Raw genomic sequence first — 20,154 nt, 5'->3', positions numbered from 1 at the left:
GCCAGTGGTGCCAAGGCAGAGAAGTGCGAGTCATGCTGGCAGGACTGCAGGGGCTATGGCTTGGGAGTGAGGGGCACCAGCATATCAGGGCTGCTCAGCACCACAAAGCAGGGGAAGGGGGAGAGGGAACAGCTGCACCTGGAACCGTGTCCTGTAGGTGAAGAAAGCAGGGGGAGCTCTGATTTTCCATGATAAAAACCCCCAAAGTGAAACATCAAAATATACAGGTATTTAGAATTTATTTTTTCTATGATTGAGGCACTGATAGGATTCCAAATGACTTTAAAATGGTAAATATATCAGTAAAACATTATGTTCAGCTGAAAATTTGTGGTTCGTTATAGTCACAGCAAAGCACAGATTTGGGGGGTTTTAACCAGAGAATTTTGGATTTTTAACAGAAAATGTTGGATTTTTTAACAGAGAAAACTAGGATCCCTGGTAATCACAACATTGCCCTTGGATACCTTCATCAGAACCTCTGAAAAATTCTTCACAAATTTTAGCTAATTATCTCTGAAAATACTATGGAGAGATAGATAAAATACCACTATTAGGAGCGCAGTGGAAAACTTTGCCCTGCCAATTCCATGAAACTTTTTAGGATTATTAAAATATTTCCATTCTACACTGGGATAAACCCAAGAATTTTCAAAGTTTATCATGAAAATAAATTAGAAATACAGATGACTCTATTGCCCAGTGGTTAAGGCTGCAGGAGAATTCATGTAGATGGCAGGAGAATTAGGCTAAACTTCCTACTCTAATTTTCAGAAGAGGAACAGCGTCAAAAAGAAACATACCCTGGAATAACCAATATACTGCTGGTAAGGAAAAGCACCTAGGAAGCTAGCAAATTGCAAAATGGGGGCTTGAACTGGGAACTAGCATTCAAGGGAAGTGATAAACCACCAGGCTATTATTCAGCAAGTCTTTTCAGGGACAGATCACCCAAGTCCTATTTTAAGTGCCCAAATCTAAAATTGCAGTCCCAAACTCCAACTCATTGGCCACCTAACCCAGAAAGTGCTTAAAATTCATCAAGAGAATTTCCCTGGCAATGTTCTAGGTACCTACAGTTCTGCCTACTGCATGTTTACATATTTTTAATTAAAGAGAGAAGGAGAAAACCCAGAACTTCCCCTACTAGCAGGCCACATCTATATGAGACGCTGACTGTGCAGTCATCACTGTGCAGTTATTTATTTGTGTAAACCAATACTAAAAGACAGTGCCATAACCTGAGCTACTGTGCAGTAGTGCTGACGATCAGCTTTTTCGTGATGTTACTGCTCAGTAGGCTTGTGCTTGCCGAAGCAGCAAGTATTTTCTTTGGTTTTGGATTCAACTGATTCAGAGGGAGAGTGATTTGATTTGGAGAGTTGAATCACTGTCCCAATTCAATTTGGCCAAATCGGATCCAAAGATTCAGCACCACTTTGGAGATTAGGCCATAGACTAAACAGACATCAGTCCTCACCACACTGGACACAGCTGCCTCCAGCTGGTAAGTCTGTTGTGGTGGATGGAGAGGGGAAGGGAAGGGGCATGGGGGGAGCAGATCAATGCCCCCACAGCGAGGGAGGGATTGGGGCGGGGGCTGGAGCAAGCTGCCCAGCTAGGGCAGGGGAGCGCAGGACTCAGGGAGCGGGGTGGACGGGCATAGGATGCAGGTGTGTCAGCGCTAGGAGCAGGGGCTATGCCCTGCTGCCACTTGCCCAGCCAGGGGGAGGGAGGGAGGGAGCGTGATGAAGGCACAGCTCGCTCTGGGTGCAAGCGGTCAAGCAGCAGCACAGCATAGCCCCCACTCCCAGGACTGCTGCGCCCATATTCTGTGCCCCGCTCCACCCAGCTGGGCAAGTGGCAGCAGGGTACAGCCCCTGCTGCCAGCACAGCCACGCCCACATCCTGCACCCCCCGCTGCCCCAGCTGGGCAAGCAGCAGGCTATGCCCTGCTGCCGCTTGTCCTCTTCCACCCAGAGTGAACTGTGCCTGCATTGCGCCCTCCCCACCCCAGCTGGGCAAGCAGAAGCAGGGCATAGCCCCCGCTCCAAGCGCTGCCGCACCTGCATCCCATGGCCCCCCACCCCACTCCCCAAGTGCCATGTCCCCCCACCCTGGCTGGGCAGCTTGTCCCAGCCCCATTCCCAATCTCTTCCTTGTTGTGGGGGCGTTTATCTGCCCCCACTATGCCCCTTCCCTCCCTGCTCCGCCCAGCACAACAGACTTACCAGCTGGAGGCAGCTGTGTCCAGTGTCCTCAAGGACTGCTGCCTGTTTAGTCTATGGCTGAATCTCTGAATTGGACCGAATCTTTTCCAAATCTTTGAGGCTTCCGATTCAATTCAGACCTTTTCATTGATCTCCCAATTTGATTCAAGTTCAGATATTCGGCCATCGAATCGGGCCGTATCTCTGAATCAAATTGGCTACTGAAGCTTCACACAGCCCTACTGCACCGTAGCCCTGAGACTACTGTGCAGTAGCATCGCATCATGGTTTCTGCCATGCAATGCTACTAAATAGTAGTTTCAGGCTACTGTGCAGTCGGCATCTTGTGTAGACATGGCCACAGAGTACTATAACAACTTGGCTACTCTGCTTCTGGCCCATGAGAATGAATGCTCCTCAGCCCAGACTAGCCTTTAGCTTGATGCTAATAGCCTTTTTTCAAGAGGTAGGAGAAGTGGGTTTAAACCCGCTTAAGCTGAGAAAGGAATTAACCAAGATCTTCTACTCCCTGGGCAAGTGCTCCAACCACTATGCTCTTACATAAATTATATAAAACATGGATATCCCCTCCCACTGAATTTTAAAATAAACAACACTCATTATGGGCTCACGTTCAAATAAATGACGCAAGCATCTATGCTCAGGCAAGGATTCTGAGTCCAGGAACCTGAGGAGGTAAAGCTGCATTCCTGTATTCCTGCCTCAGGCACTTAAACTCTGGAGGGAAGCAAGGCACCCTGTGCTTTGTGTTTCTTAATGGGTAGCTCTACTTGACTCCCTGCACAGTGTGAAGTTTTCTATTGCCATTCTGCAGCATCTAACTCTCCCCGTGTATTATACAGTTTACCTAAGCACCTAACTGCCACCCCAGGGGACCAAGTATCATAAAAGTAGGTGCTGCAAGACAAATAAAAGTTAGGCACTAGGTCCACTATTAGTTCTAGTGCTGCATCTTTTCCACTAGTACTGTTGTACTTTTTATAGTACATAGCAATATTCTGAGGAAAAGGAATGAACTTGGGTTTCCCACAGTTCACACAAGTGCTCTAACTTTTATCCCTGCAAGAAGAAATCCTATCCTGGAAAGAATGGAAAGACTTTTCCCAATGAACTTTTTGTTGAAACTGGGACAGTCTCATGAAAAACTTCAGCTTCAACAACTCCACATTTTATAACAAACAGCAATTTGTCAAAAGCAATGCCTATGACATCCCTTTATGATTGGACAAACTGGGCACATCTACCCAAAACATTTACTGCAGACTTGCCTGTTTAGCTCCACAGTAAAGTCTCAGCATGACACATGCAGCCCTATTAGGTCACAGTAAACTAATAAACGTCATCATAGGTTAGTAATTGTAAACACAAGTACTATCATGAAGCTGATCTTCTGGGACCCCTGCCAGCCATGGCTGCTCTCACCTGGCTCAATTTGCTGTGGAGGGGCTGGCTGGTGCACAAGGGTGCTCCAGTATGGGCCTAGCTGGCAGGCAACCCCCACACTGAAGCACCCTCGTGTCCCAGCCATCCCCATGAGCATCTACATGTGCTTTGCATCACACTAAATAATACTACCACATGATAGTACTTGTGTTTACAATTAGTAACCTATGGCAGCATTTATTCGTTTACTGTGACTGAATGTGAACTGCACCAGAGTTTATTCAATTACATTAATAGCAAGTGTAGCTGTGCCCACTGTAACACATAGAAGTTAAACAAGTCACCTGACCCAGAATTTGTGAAAATATCAGCAAAACACCCAAGGAATCCTGAACAAGAGACAGATGTAATATAGTATCTGAAACACTGGAATGCAGTTAGTCAGTGACAGTCATTACAAGTCATTAGCATTAACTGGCAGTTCCCACACAGTGGTATAGGAGACTGAATGGGAAATATACTATGGTATACAAGGCCTCGTGGTATGCTAAGTGTTGTCTTCTTAATAGCAACCCTGTGCACATTGAAATCCAACATGAGATTTAAAAGTGGAATTCTGCTTTTATTTCAAATTGAAGCCTAAATGTGATAATTATAGGCTACAAAATATTCACTTGAAGCATTAGAATATTACGATCATATTAATGTAATTTAGTCTCAAAATTCTGCCAATTATGCCCAGGAAAAAAATCTCAAATCCTAGTGATTCAGACTCATATATAATTAATTATAGTAGTTCTTTTAGCCATAAAAAAATCAAATCAGTATGGAAAATGTTTTAGTATAGCTAAATTAAGAAACATTTTGCTCCTTATCAAGTTGCCAACTGACTCACAGTATAAACATTGTGATTTTTTTTCAATCTGCACATGTTTTGGAAAATTATATGGGCCAGAATCCGACTCAGTTAAGCAGGTGTAAAACTGGAGTAAGAGCACTAATTGTAATCACCAAAGATTATATGCTGGTATAACAGCGGTCTGGTCCTATATAGTCTGTGTGCCATGTACAGAACATGCACGTAGAAGGTATTTGCGAGTTTGCCCTGACCTACATGTGTTTACACAGATGTTAAAATGTGAGATGAAAAGATATTTTACTGGCCAAGCTATGCCAAGGTTCTCCCCATCATCAGTATTTAAACTAGACAAAACACCGCAGAAAGTGGTTAGATGACTGTTTTAAACTTATTTTCTTGTAATGTTTCATCTTTACATATACTCTGCTTCAGCCTTGGGATCTTAAAGTGCAATTCAGGCTAAAAAGTGATTGTCTAAATATGGCACCTTGTAACCAAATGGATCTTATGTAGTATAGTTCTTTGTTTGTTTAGCAGTGGGGAGATGGGGCAAAGATATATTCTTTTTAGCAATGCAGGTCAAACATACTCAGAAAGAGTGAACTAGAAAATCTTCTGTTACATATTATACTAACAATAGTTAATTGATCTAAGCACTGTGTGTAAAAATCATTATTATGGATTATGGTGAGAAACAGCTCAGCTTGAATTTGAGTCCAGGTTTACAGGAATAGAAAACAGAAAGAAAAAAGATCTTTTTATTTTCAAACTGAGCAAATTTGATCTGGAAATCGTTGAGATAATCACCAATGCAATCTTTCAGAATGGCATACACAGCAGAAACAAATTTAAAAATAGACATTAAAAACTGCTTCAATCTTTCAGCTCATTTTTGAAGAATATTGCTGGCATCACAGAAACCATGAGAATGAAAAGAACCTTGAGATGTGTTTATAATCTTATTCACACCCCCCCCCCTTGTGGTTCTCTATATTTGACTGACAGCACAAGATAAGAAAAGCATGGTTTTATTTAAATCACATATAAAATTCCCTTTTGCTTTCCTATTTATTTTTGCAAGACTCAAAAAAGGCCAAACTCTTATAGATATTTATTAAAATTCTAGTATGCTTGCAAAATATTTGCAAATTGATCTCTGTGAGGTAAGACTAGGATGTCAACAGCAATTCAGCCAATCCTTCTATTGAGATAAGATTATCATCACACCATCACAGAACTATCAAATCCCACCTCTTCTGGATCCCACTTGATAAAATCAAATGTAAAAACATCTGCCAGTAGATCCACAAAAGGTTTCAAGAACTGTAATGCTCAGGATGGTAGTGCCAACTTTTAGGGGGTTTCTGTCTCTTAGAGAGCCTGGGCACCTAATTCAGGGCAATAGATTCTCCTATCTGGTGCACAGAGGATCTAGACTTCTCAGCATGCTATCTTTTGTAGATCCCAAAGGTGTGAGGAGGAGACAGACAAACAACCAGTAGGAAGCAATAAAGAGTAGCTGGCCTAACCTCTACTTGCTCAGGCTTTTGAGAGGCATGAACTGTCTCCTGGAGCTAGGCAGCAGCAGCATCCCATTTTACTGAGAAACCGGAAAACCAAATCTCCTAGGATGTGGCATACCAGAGTTTAAATCCTTCCTCTACTTGAAGGCCTTGGATAAATATCTCAAAAGAGTACCATAACCAGCAGGGTATCCTGGGATACATCCTTTCTCTGGCCCTCCTGCTGTATTTGCACTACTTGGCATAGAATTCTTAAATACTCATATACTTCCCTTCCCTTTCTAAACGATCCCCTCACTACTGTGCTATAATCAGCTTTATTCTCTCTGGAGCAATGAATATTCAATTTTTCCATGCAAAATGGAACAATTTCAGAAGAAATTAAGAACTTGCCACTTCAGAATACACTATGACCCAACAGTTTAGGTAAAAGGAAAATTGACATTATATTATGGAAGAGGTAACCCCCAGCAGGCTCAGCCAATTGGAGAGAATGGGGGGTTTAACTACAAGTTGCAGAAAGCAGTGTATAATAAAAGCAATACAGTTTAATATTTCGTTTAACCAATTCAAAATTAACTATTTTAGGTCAGTTCATTTTAGGTCACGGGGCAGTTAGTTCAAAAGCGCACCACCGCCATTTTCTCTGTACTAACGTGCATTTTTCCACTTATACAACTGCAAGTGGTATGGCGCAGTGTGCGTCAATACCCGTGCAAAGGAGACTTAATTAATGGAGTCTGCTCCAAAGCAGCAGGTCTCTGGCACATCCGTGAACTAAAAGGTATATGTATAAATGTCCCATGCTCTTTATTAATGCACATTAAGACAGGCTAATGTGCATTTTCCTAATACCTCAAAATGGAGGTACTAGATTTAATGTGCATTAACTAAAGCACATTAATGCATGTGTAGATGTATCCTTTGTTATCACTGCAATTGCTACTTCTGTCTATACCAGGGATGCCACAGGCAGCTGCTATATGTGGCACATGAGCCCCAGGAGCTCAGTAAATATGCCAGAATGGAGACAAGGAGCAGAGCAGGGGCAGGACACTGCGGTGAAAGGAAGCATCAGGTGTCACCACCAAGTATCTGGTTAACCCTTCCCTGGCCCTGTAGCCACCACTGAATTCAGGTCTTTGGATCCATACCTTATAAAAAACTGACAGTTGCAGGGCCAGAGCAGGGTTAACCTGGCTCCTGGTGGTAACTCCTTTGTTGCAGCAGCCTCCTGCCCCCACTCCAATCTGTGCAGTTGGAGGCACAGCATCTGTGCAGTTGGAAGCCCAGGACACAAACTCTATCAGGTATGCTGCTGAGGCAGGGAGAGGGCAAGCATCAGAGAAGCACTCAAGGAAGGGGTGAAGCTTATCATGTAGCATGCCTGCTGAAAAGTTTGGCCACTACTGGTTTATACCCTAAAGGGCAATCATCTGACAGTAATATTTATCGAAGAGAGTTCTTGTTTAATACACAAGCAATGATAGCAAAAGGAGAAATAAGTAGAGGAAGCTATGACTGGCCTCAAAACCAAGGGAGAACAAGCTGAATACTGTTGGATCTGCTTTGAAAGTAGCATATGCTAAAGAACACTGTATTCATGGGTGGTTTTAATTATTCAGATATATGATAGATAATAAGTATGGAACAGCAAAACAAGCCAAAAGATGAGTGCTTTTTAACACCAGAGAAGCAAGACACTACATTTTGTTTTTGCATGATAGTCTCTCCATCAATTAAGATATGCCTTAAAAATGCAATCGATTGTTTCATCTAATGAAGTACTCAACATAAACAGACCCCAAATAACGTTTGCTTACTTTGCTGATCCTTGAGATGAATCTTAATAGAAAGAACGTAAGAGCAGAATGTATTCAAACAGGGATTTAATGTGTTAATGTGTAACCATTTCTAAAGACTGGATAATGGAAGCCAGGCATTTGACATCAAGAAAGTTTCATAAGCAAGAGTCAATAAGAACATGATAATTTAGGCTCCTTGCTTTGGCAACTAAGGAAATTACTATATTTTGTAATACTATAAATCTTGCTCAGTGTATGTAAATCCAATTCTCTCTCTCTTTTGATGTCCTCTTCCTAAAGATTCACTAAAATCAGAATAGAGATTCTTCCCCAGAGTAATCTCACAGAACAATTGTTTAGCAAAATCATTAGAGAAAGGAAAACTGAACAAAACTAACCATCTTTTGTGTGATTTGAAAAGTCTGATTAACTAATGTTGAGATATCCTACAACTCTGTTCCCAGTCCTATTCAAAAAAGATGAGATACCGTGAGACAAACAAATGCTTCTCGTGCATTTCCTAGTCCAATCCTGGAGCAGCATGTACAGTCAAAAAGCATTCGGATCTTTTGCATTTTTCAACTGCTCAATTTTCTTCAGACTCTTCAAAGATTTTTCATTGCTAAGTATCAAACTGTGACCCAATTTACACTGTGCACTACTATACTGAATTCACACACATGCCAGTTGGATCAGCAGGGCTTTCCAACTGTCAGTCCACAGGCTGCATGCAGCCTGCAAGGGATTAATGCACAGACTCTATACTCTCACCCAGCCACCACTCCCTGCATCACTCTGGCTGCAATAGCTGGAGTCTCCAGGATCCCCCTTCCCTCCTCTAGCTGCCTTTCCTGCCTTCACCCCAGGGGGTAGGGAGCAGTGCAGGGAGTTGGTGAGTCTGGAGCCCTGCTTGAGGATTGTATGTAGCAGAGAATCAGTGCCATTTGCAGATCATGCCCTACCCATGCAGTAGTAGGGGGATGCCCATGTGGGCCTACATTACAGTGAGGAAAAATCATGTTTGCACACCTGCATGATAAAATAGTTGGGGGCAGGTAGTACGCACATGGCATACCAGGGCATGTGGCCCCCAGGGACTAAGTTGGAAGCCCTGGATCAAGGGATCAACTGAGTAAATAGGGATCTAGGGATCAACTGAGCAAAAAATCAGTACTCAGTCTGGCCCCGCAATAAGGCTGTGCGAACCTTTGGTAGCCAAGTTGATTTGGAGGAGATTTGTCCCAGCTCGGCAGCCAAATCTCTGAATTGAAATTGAACTGGGAGACTCATGAACCTCTCCAAATCAAATCAGAAGCCTCTGAATCAGTTCAGAGAGATTTGGAGAGATTCGGAGATTTGGCCATAGACTGTACAGGCAGGCACTAAGCACTGCTGGTGGGAGCAGCTGGGGGAGCAGCCGGGCGAGCCCCAGCTTGAGCTGGCAGCCCCAAGAGAATCCTCAGCTTGTCCGCTGAGTCCCCAGCTGCCCCCACTCTGAGGCAAGGCAGGCAGTGCTGGCAGCCCCGGGAGAAGCCACAGGGGCTGGGGGGAATGATTGGGGAGCTGGGGGATTGAACCGGGAACTGAGGGCAATGACAGGGGGCTGGGGGAATGAAAAGGGGCTTCCCCTCAGTTCCTCTTTCAATTCCCCAGCTCCCCAGTCATTCCCCACCACTCCTAATCATTCCCCTCAGCCCCCATGGCTTTTCCCAGAGCTGCTAGCAGTGCCTAGCAGGGGGACAGGTGGGGGAGCAGCCGAACTAGCCACAGCTTGAGCCGGCAGCCCCAGGAGAAACTGCGGGGTCTGGGGGAAATGATCAGGGACCTGGGGGAATAATTGGGATCTGAGGGATTAAACCAGAAACTGAGGAATCAAACCAGGAGCTGGGGGGAAGCCCCTATTCGTTCCCCCAGCTCTCAATCATTCCCCCCAGCTCCTGGTTCGATTCCCCAGTTCCTGGCTTGATCCCCCAGCTCCCCAATCATTCCCCCCAGCTCCTGGTTCGATTCCCCAGTTCCTGGCTTGATCCCCCAGCTCCCCAATCATTCTCCCCAGGCCCCACAGCTTCTCTCAGGGCTGCCAGCACTGTCTGCCTCACCCTGGCAGAGGGGCGGCCAGGGAAGCAGCTGGACAAGCCACAACTTCTCCCAGGGCTGCTGGCTCAAGCTCATCCAGCTGCTCCCCGAGCTGCTCTCGCTAGCACTGCCTGCCTGTATAGTCTATGGCCAAATAAGATTCAGTGCCGAATATCTTCGGATCTGGATTCAGCTTAATTGAATCAGGACAGTGATTTGAATAATCGAATCGAATCACTGTCTCTCCGAATCGCCGAATCTGAAGTGAATACTTTCCACTTCACACAGGCCTACCCCACAGGTCTGTGGCTTTAAAGCAAGAATGTCCTGGTTTCAATAAGTGCTAGAGGCATCTCTACAGGGAATATAATGGCAAATTGTACACACGCATATGGTACTGAAGATGGGGAGGAATACAAGATGCCTTTAAGACTCAGTGATCTGTGGGCAGCACAGACACATCTTGCAGAATCACATTTGCAAAGAACTCATTTGGATGAGTACAGTTTGTCCTGTTTTTGCATTGCATATGCATTTAATAACTCGGCAATGAAAAGTTAAACAGAATTTCTAACCTCCCTAGATGACTCATTAAAAGTATTGGTCTATTAGTGTTCAATTACAAAGCATATAGACTATGGTTGACAGAGTCACTGCATTGGGTATATTCTACCAAAAAGCATTAAAAAGTCTATTAAAAATTACACTGCCCTTTGGGGAACCTTTCCAGACAGTAAAACCACAGAGAAATAGATTGTTTTGTCTGTGTTGTAAGCGAATAATGAAGTGAGGCGAGAATATTCTTTAAAAAAAAAATGATATAATTCATGTGTAATTCACCAGCTACCTGGATATGGTGAAGTAAAGTAGTAATGGACTGCATTTAGCCCCAGACATGGCCCAAGATTCACCCTCAGCTTCTCATGCCGCTTCAATGCCCAGCTTCAGTGCTCTGGGGCAAAGCCAGGAAGCAGCAGCTGAAGGAGCTGGAGGTAGCCTGGAGACTCTGAAGATGGGAAGAGTACTGCCAAGTAAAAGCCCCGTGGTCACATATTAACCCTTTGCAGGCCAGTTGGACAGCCCTGATTTAGCCTTTAATTTCAATGATACAAACTTTAGCACTGGCATGTTCATACACACTTTTATTTCACATTTTAAAGTGAAAAATATGACCAGAAGCAAGGAGCTAAAGAAAAGCGCAACAATTATATACAGAAAAATTAATGAAACACAACCAAAGGAAAAGAAATTGTGCTAGTATCTCAATTGTCTACATCATTACAAGTGTTATTTTTAAGCCAAATTCTAATACCATTGCTCATATTGTTTCCCAATTCCATTATCACCCAACCAGTCAAAGAAAGCCAATAGTACTACTGTTGAAAGTAAAACAGAACCTGACATGAGTAAGGCTGTCAAAATTTTACCTTAACTGAATACATACCTCATGCAAAGTATCTAAAATGTGGCAGATATTCTTCAGAGTTCTGGAAGTCTTTGGAGCAGAAGCTAGAATCCAGATTTCTGCTCTCACCAGAAAGTCCCCTAAACACTAAGCTACAGTCACTCTGTTTTTCTATGGCCTGGTGAGAATGTATATATTTTGTTCAAAGTGAAACATCATATATTTTATTCAAAATGAGACTGAGAAAAACCTCATCCATGAATACCCTGTAGCCCAGTAGTGAGGGTACTCCCCCACTGCAGGGGGTAGAAAAACTTGGGTCAAATCCTTCTCTGAATCAGATAGAGAGAGGGTTTATCAATACAGGATTCTTGGGTTGCTTCTTATATATGGTATATTTTATATTTAGTTTATCAAATTAATGTTCATGTCACATTTTTAAAATGTCTCAAGTCAATCACACAATGTTGAGTAAGTGAGAAGTTTTGTTATCACAGTCAAGACATCCTTCTAGTTTCAGTACACCTCGACACTATCAAAAATATGGAAAACTTGCTTCATTTAATTAAAAAACAATCAACTTTTTCTTATTACAAAGCCACATGTATATACATGGAATTTAAAACATATACTTCTGGACTGCTGATTAGAAGCAGTGTGATCTCAGTCCCTGAACTGTATTCTTTGAAAGCTATTATCTCAAGAAGGTTATTTACCTAGTGTCAAGTTTTCATAATCATGGGCACCTAAGTTATTCTGAAGTTGTTGACAAAAATGGACATCTCTGTGATGGAGAGTCTGCGTAGTAACTCTAGATAACTGGAACTGGAACTTTTTGGGGGGCCCTGTAATCAAAATGTTAACAACATTCATTACATATAGCAAAGGCTTAAAATTGTTACTGAAGGACCTGATCCTGCCAAGTGCTGCAAAGATGCTTAACTCCTCTGGAAATGAATGACGGTAGTTGAAATCCTCAGAGGAGTTGATTTGCATCTTCTAGGCACAGATTCTAAAGTCCCTTTGTAGCTGATATAAAATGTGTTACATATGGTGAACACTAGTGATGTGAACATCACAGAACCACTGATTCTACTTCCTTTAGAGGTATGTGGTCAGTTCTACAAATACAATTTTTATATATGGAAAGTATAAAATCCACCCATATTCATAAAATGTATGAATGCTACTAGTATGTTAGCATGATTAATGGAGAAACTAAAGAAGATAGGCCTATTGGGCACTTATACACATGATAGGGGGTTTAGTTCCCCTAAATTGAAAATGGTGAGTTTTTAATTGATGGGTTTTTAATTGTGACGATTAAAAACCCACCATTTCAATGTATGGGCTTCTGTGACTCTTATGGAACAGTGATGGTCCACCAGCATTTTACTCCCACCCAGCCGGCAGGCTCCTTAAAAAAAAAGAAAAAAGCAGTGAGGGGTCCGATCCTTTTTTCTTTTTCTGCAGAGCCTGCCCACCTCTCCTGCAGCTGGGGAGTGACCTGCTGGCAGCCCTCAAGCTGTGGGAGGGCCTGGTCCTTCCCTCCTTGCTGGCAGTGCCCCCAGGGCCACCCAGGCAGGGTGCTAGCTGTGCAGATGCTGCCCCAGCTTGCAGGCAGCACCCACAGGATCCAACGCTTCCCCAAGCCTGTGTGCTGGAAGCCCCCCAGGTGCTCCTCCCCATGCAGGCTTGGGGAAAAGTTGGATCTGGCAGGTGCTGCCTGTGAGCTGGGGCAGCACCCGTGCAGCTAGCACCCCGCCTGGGAGGTCCTGAGGGTACTGCTACTGCTGCTGCAGAAGAAAGGACCAGGCGCCTCTGGCAGCTCATGTGGTACTGGCAGCTCACCCCCCAGCCATGAAAGATGTGGGCAGGCTCCACAAGAAAAAAAAAAAAGAGGATCAGGCCCCTCATCATTTTTGTTTTCTTCTTGGCAGAACCTGCCCATATGAGCTACCATCAGGTCATGCAGCCCCTGACCTGCGTGGGCCCCTGGTCCTTCCCTCCATGGCAGGGACACCCCTGGGGCTGGCCAGGTGGGGTGTTAGCTGCATGGGTGCTGCCCCAGCTCGCAGGCAGCAACTACCCCAATCCAATAGCGCACAAGGCACTGGAAGCCCAGGTATGCTTGGGGAAGCTTAGGCTTGGTGGGCTTCCAGTGTCCCATGCACTGCCCCTCTTACCTTCCCGCTGCCAGGATCACCCAGGAGTGGTCAGGCTTGCCCTTGAGCAGTGTGGGAAGGTGGCAGGAGGGTGTCTGGGTCTGCTGGCAGCTTGAGAAGTCTCCAGGGACAGTGCATGGGGCGCTGGACAGCCACCAGCACCAGCCACCAGCACCTCCAGCCACCCTCCTACCACCTTCCCACAGATGTCTTGGAAGCCCAGGCAACATAGAGATGGATGTATTGCTGCAATTTGTTACATAGCAAACTAAAATATGTTGGATGTGTTTTACTTTGCTACATAATAAAGTCATTTAAATCACAATATGCCGCTGCACATGTATAGTATGACAAAATTGAATCGCAATAAGCCACCACAGGTGTAAACTAATGCAATTAAATTGCTAAAAAAAGGGGCAAATAAACTTCTACAGAAGGCAATTTTGTCATGTGTACAAGCACCCATTCAGTTTAGAAAAGAGACACTTGAGGGGGAACATAAGGGTTTACAAAATACTAAATAGTGAAAACAAAGTAAGTAAAAATGTATTATGTGCTGTTTCTCACAATACATAAACTAGGGGTCACAAAATTATACATAGTAGATAGGAAGTTTAAAATTAAGAAAAGAAATTTTTTTTCACACAACATATAATTAAAATGTGGAACTCATTGCCACAAGAGATGTTGTGGAAGCTGACCATTTAATCAGCTTCAGAAAGGGATTGCATAAATTATTGGAGGAAAGGTGCATCAGCAACTGTTGAATGTGCAAGTTAGGAATACAGGCTCCGAATCTGAACTTCTTATATCTTAAGTGCCGAAGACTACAAGTGGGACAGGATCAGGGAGAAAACCCTGGTCATAGCCTTTTTACTCTCTCTTTCAGCATGCCACTGTGTGACACAGGATACTGGGCAAGATGGACCTCCGGTCTGAGCTAGTAAATAGCTGTTCTTATGCTGATGGTCCAAAATGTTTGTACAGTTATGCTTTAGATATTTTATATTTTTACTTAAAACACTGTTTTCCATTATGTAGGCAGCTTGTATTTATGGATATATATATACACCTCAGCATTCAACATTATGTACTACATTGAAACTAGATCTCTTGACATTTTGCCTAGGCTCATCCAAAAAGTGTTATTTTAGAACTGTCAGTAGCCCAATGTAACTGTAGGTTCCATATCTTTTACACAACTTTGATGTAATATCAGTTACACTACAAGAGCAAATATGTAAAAACTTAAACACAAAGTTCATACTCAAATGGAACTAAGGGATTTTCTCCCTATGGGTCATTATATGAAAATGTTTGAACATACCTTAAAAAAAACTGAAGTATTATGGCCCAGATAATTTAGTCCCTAAATTTTGGTCTTGTAAAAGCTCTTTTTCAAAAACTTATTAATAGAAACATGTACAAGAACATTTTTGAAAAATAAAACCCACAGTGTACTATTAAGAGAACATAAAGTCTCCTAGAGAGAGGAGATATTTGTTAGGAAAAGTAACTGGAAATCTGAAGACAGAGGCCACATACAGAGATCATGTTTCTACTGGGAGAATCATGATTCTTCTGGAAATAATTGCCAGTGTATAGGTGTTCATTCAGTGTCTCATGGAGGAAACATGTCCCATCTGTGAGAAAGGTCTGCTTCGAAACCTGGATAAGCTAGAATGAATGCCTGTATGCCCTACTCTTTCCTGATCAGGAAGAGTTTGGCAGCAGCTTCCCCTGTGCATTCCCTAGGTGGGAGGGAGGGAGGGAGGGGCGGGAGGACGGGACTCCAGTCTGGACAAGGTGCAGAGGCATTTTATCACAGCAGCTCAACTGCCCTCCATCAAAGGAGGGGTTGAGCACTGCTGCCCTCCTTAGCCTTCCCAAGACCAGCATTTCTCCAAGGCTGGACTCCTCCTATGCTCAAGAGTCCTCTGTACATTAAAAAAAACACACATTTGATTATCCAAATTAAAGTCAACCTAGTTCTAAAAATTGCATTTGAAGAACTAACTACATACCTCTAAAGGAAGTAAAATCAGTGGCTCTGTGATGTTCACATCACTAGTGTTCACCATATGTAACATATTTTATATCAGCTGCAAAGGGACTTTAGAATCTGTGCCTAGAAGATGCAAATCAACTCCTCTTAGGATTTTCAACTACTCTCATTCATTTCCAGAGGAGTTAAGCATCTTTGCAGCACTTGGCAGGATCAGGTCCTTCAGTAACAACTTTAAGCGTTGGCCATGTGTAATGAATTCTGTTAGCATTTTGATTACAGGGGTCCCCAAAAGAGTTCCAGTTACCTAGAGTCACTACGCAGACTCTCCATCACAGAGATGTCCAGTTTTGTCAGCAACTTCAGAATAACTCAGATGCCCAGGATTATGAAAACTTGACACTAGGTAAATAAGCTTCTTGAGATAATAGCTTTCAAAGAATACAGTTCAGGGACCGATATCACACTGCTTCTAATCAGCAGTGCAGATGCTGAAATGGCATTCCCACTTCTAGAGCTCCAGATGTCATGGAATTATGGAAATCCATGTGATTACTGATAATGGATAGCAATTAGCATGTGGTCCAAACTGCTGAGCCCAGCCACAACTGGAAAACCAGAGGATCTGGCCAGCTCATACAAGCTAAGAGCTGTTACAAGCCACCCTCTCCTTTTACCAAATCTCCTAATCTATTTTAAAGGGATGGACTTTTATTTACACATTTCAAAATGCTATAGGAGCAGTTCTGCATTTACTGAATCCTCATAATATGATGTTCTGTATTTAATTGTGCTAAATATTATTTTCAGGTCAACCTTTCTCACCAAAACAAAAGCAGTTCAATTGTGCTTCCTTCCAAAGTGCCTGAGTGGGAAGGACTTCCTCTCCCAGTGTGTGAACCACTGACAGTACTGGCAGCATGCTCAGCTCTTGGGCCAAGATGAAGGGGTTTGATTTTCTACTGTAAACATCCCTTTTCCTATTATTATCATTGACTGTATCACTAAGAAAATCTCAACTTCAGATTTCAAAATAACTTAAAATGTTGGGACAACTAAAGCTATAAGCCACGTTCAAAAGAATACACAGAACCAACATATGTGCTATGTAAAATCCTAACATGATGATGAAATTTTCGGGACTTCCAGATACAATAACATGAATCCAGAGAACAAGTTCAGTTTCAAATGTTACTATATTTTCTTTCTTCTCCTACAGCAAATTTGTTTATGTCAGTTTCTTTATCTTGTTTCTACTGGTATTTTATTTTATATGTCTGTATGCAAATGCCCACTCACACCGTATATACATTTTACATGCAAATTCAGCAAGTTCTTCATGCTCTTAGGAAGTAACAGGCAACAGCTCCAATTTGTGCTACCGTAGGCAAAACTCATGCAAAGCTCTGCATACAGGTCTACCAATCCATCTCAGCTCTGCCTTGGCATTACTTTTATCTTATTATATGGCTGTCCTTATCAAAAAAATGAAACTGTCTATTGGTTTTTAATATGCATACCTCCTGGGAAGTGGCTTGAAACTATTTAATTAAGGTCATTTGCAATTTTAACTAAGCCACATATTTCCTGATTTTTGTTAGTTGTTTTGCTGAGGTTCAAGAGAGATGGACAGATGTTGAGACATTATATTGGAAAACACTACAAGTTTATGACGACAGTGAAAAAGTCACGTCAAAGGATTCCCTCCTCTGCATCTTGGTTATTTTCCTCTCTGCATTCCTAATATATCTCAGTTTTTACTTTGACCTAATCCTGCAGTGGGATTACACATGGGATTAATCACATGGAGCTACCTGAAACAACACTTATTCATAAAACTGAGTACACACATGAGTGTTGAACAGGATCAAGGGCTATATCTCTGTTTGATCATAAACATGTTAAGGGCAGGGACTGCCTTTAGCTTTGTCTTCTTCAGTATTGAACACTACAAATAACCACCAAGATAGTCATTAAAAATAAGGAGCTGTATCTTTTATTTGGACCAATATTGAACACTATTTGAAATAAGTGACACAACTGAACCTAGAGTACAGTTCTGTAGTATATTTTTTTCTTTTGCAAGATACCAGTTAATTACAGTCAGTGGAACTGATCATTTACAGAGGTGTATTGAACCAAACATGAAGCGTAATGTCTTGATCAACTATCAAATCATATCTTTTTAACCTAGTAAGTGCATTGAAGGCATAACTGGGCAATTTGGCACCATGGGCAGCAGCAACACACAGAGTAACAGCTGCAGCTGGACTGATGGCAGTGGCATGGCAGCTGGCAGGACAGTGTACCCAAGTAAGAATATGGGGCTGGTGCCCTGGTCACCCCTGTCTAGTTCCACTATGTAGTACATACAACTAATTGTTTCAGTTCATGACCTTTTTAAATAAGGAACTGCAACTACAGGAATAAAGTTACAAAAATTAAACTACAACAGCAATAACTTAGTAACTTGAGAAGCTTTCTACTGGATTTCAGTTATCATAACCAATTAGTGAATTAAAGGATTGCTAAAAATAATTGCACCTGCTGTGTTTCATTTCTACATTGGAGTTTTTAAAGACAATGAAAATGGTGGGGGGAATGGCTTAAATCCAGTTCCAGTCACAGATAACACTGCCACTGACAGGAGATCAGATGAGCTTCTCAACAATAAAAGATGTGGAATTATTCTGAATGTTTGACATACGCATGAAAGACCCCACCATACAAAAACCACACCCAGAAATACTTAAGATAATGGGGATGAATCATTTGCAAACATTGGAAAGGAAATCCCTACTGCTCACAGTGGTTTAGCTGACCGGTCTCTGGAATCCAGAACCTCACTCAAGAAATCAAATGTTGCTGTTTTTCCCTCTCATCCTAACTATCTGAAGGTGCAGTAGCTTTTCATACACAATGCGGAAATCTCATTTTCATTTTCTTCAGTTTACAAAATCTAAACTAGATGGTATCAGGGATTTGTTTTTATATTGCTTCTTAAATATAAGATGGCGGCATGCACAAGTGTTGACCTTTTCAGAAAGGGAAGCTGTCTTTCAAGTCCTCCACGTGTGCATTATGAAAACTTTAGACATTCATTACTTCATATCAAGCCTGCCGTCTCTGTGCCATTGCTTCAAGGCATAAAAATTCCTTCCTCCTAAGTTTCTCACAACACACCTGCTTGGATATGTCTCAATTTGTTTGAGAAAAATGTTCACAGAATCATTTTGCTTTGACTTGTGACCCCACCTTTTCCCTGAGGCTGTTGGCAAAGCCATATCCTCTTTAGCTGTGAAAGTAACGCCCAGGTACATCATAACTACAAAACAACTCGTTATATGATCTGATGGAGGTCTCTAGCAGGGGAAAATAGAGGAAAACACCCACAAGTTCAGCTCTGATCTGCACTAGATAAGATCTTTCTGAAAGAGAAAGCATTTCCCTGTCATCCAGTGAACAAGGACAGAGAGTAGAAACATTGTGCTAAACAATTCATGCCATAAATAAATCCATGTTGAAGAACTTTCCTGGCCACAGTAGGTCATACCGTGCAAATCCTAGCTAAGGCATCTTTGGGAAGGGGAACACCTATTGTGATTTTACTTCTGGTAGCTAGTGTTCAAAGAAAGATTTCTTTAAAGCAAAGCCAGGAATTCCATGACTTGCTTTAAGAGTAACAGAGAGGTACCTTGTAATACACAGCTTCACACTGCAACACATTCCTCCTGTAGTATTTCCCCTGACATAAAATGGCCCCACTACTTAAAATGGAGGAATTGTGAAAAAATATTGCAGCATCTCCTCTGCAGGACACCATGCAGAGAAGATGCTGCAATATTACCCTAAGTCAACTTCAGCAGCTTTCTTAATATCCACATTGTGCAGAGGCAGTACAAGGGCAAGAATTAATTCCTGCAAGCAATTAATATAAAGATTCAAAGAGATAGGGTCTGGACACGAAAGAAGTTAACACCACATCATTAATTGATGTCAGTTATGCCAGTGGTAGGAATGGACAGACAACCACCTCTCCCAGGGTGGCTGCTATAGTATGCATTTCACTATTAGATAGCATGGAACAAGTAACAACCCATTTGCTCTGAGCAGACAGCTACTACAGAATAGAAGCAGACACAGAACATCTACACTGGTTTAACTTTCTCTCTGATTTTAACTTGGCTAAGTCTACCCCTGATTCCAATAAATTACACCAGTGCATCATTTAGGGTACATACAAGTGTTACATTTAGATTATCCTAAACAGGTTTAGGGCAATCTAAATGCCCAAGTGTGCAAGTGTTCGCAGGATTTAGGCCATCCTAAAAATGGTGTGCCCAATCTAAAGTTAGTTCTTGTCAGATAAGAACTAATTTTAGATCAGCATGTGGTTAACCTGACCTAGTGAGAGTTAGCCTGGCCTAGCAAATGCTTGCACACATTTCCAGCAAAGCCGCAGGGCTGGGAAGCCCAGCCACTCTCCATAGTCCCAGGGATGTGTTTGGGATTAGGCTTGCTTTGAGTTGTGCTTGCTGTGGTTTTACCTCCCTGACCAGACTACTTTTACCCTCCCAACTAGCCCTCCCCTGGACTGGGCATCCCTCCTAGACTTGCCACCTTCCCTCAGACCTTCCAGCCCCTTCTGGACCCACCAACCCCCTCCACCCCCAGCCTAGATGAATTACCTCCAGCTGGCTAT

Source organism: Alligator sinensis, unplaced genomic scaffold (genome assembly GCF_000455745.1).
Source record: "Alligator sinensis unplaced genomic scaffold, ASM45574v1 scaffold123_1, whole genome shotgun sequence".
Lineage (NCBI taxonomy): Eukaryota > Metazoa > Chordata > Crocodylia > Alligatoridae > Alligator > Alligator sinensis.
Note: the sequence above shows the minus strand (reverse complement) of the source record.